The sequence below is a fragment of the Bison bison genome, unplaced genomic scaffold (genome assembly GCF_000754665.1).
Source record: "Bison bison bison isolate TAMUID 2011002044 unplaced genomic scaffold, Bison_UMD1.0 scf7180017860443, whole genome shotgun sequence".
NCBI classification, from domain to species: Eukaryota; Metazoa; Chordata; class Mammalia; order Artiodactyla; family Bovidae; genus Bison; species Bison bison.
In genome coordinates, this window is record NW_011491015.1 from 1,040,196 (window position 1) to 1,040,427 (window position 232).

Consider the following 232-nt stretch of genomic DNA (forward strand, 5'->3'; position numbering starts at 1 on the left):
GTGTATGCATTTTCTATAGCTTCTATTCCCAGCCTTTGGGGACTGAGTGGACCCCTTTGACAAGTTTAGACTGGAGGGTAGTAGGGGCAAGTTTCAGGGAAACCAGAGCTTAGCATTGGCACCAGCAGGCTTTCAGTGGAGTAAGGGGGGAAAATGCAGGGCTCCGGGGCCTTGGGGGTGGCCTGGGCACTGGTCAGATGCAGCCTGTGGCATATTCCCTGGGCGGCCCAGA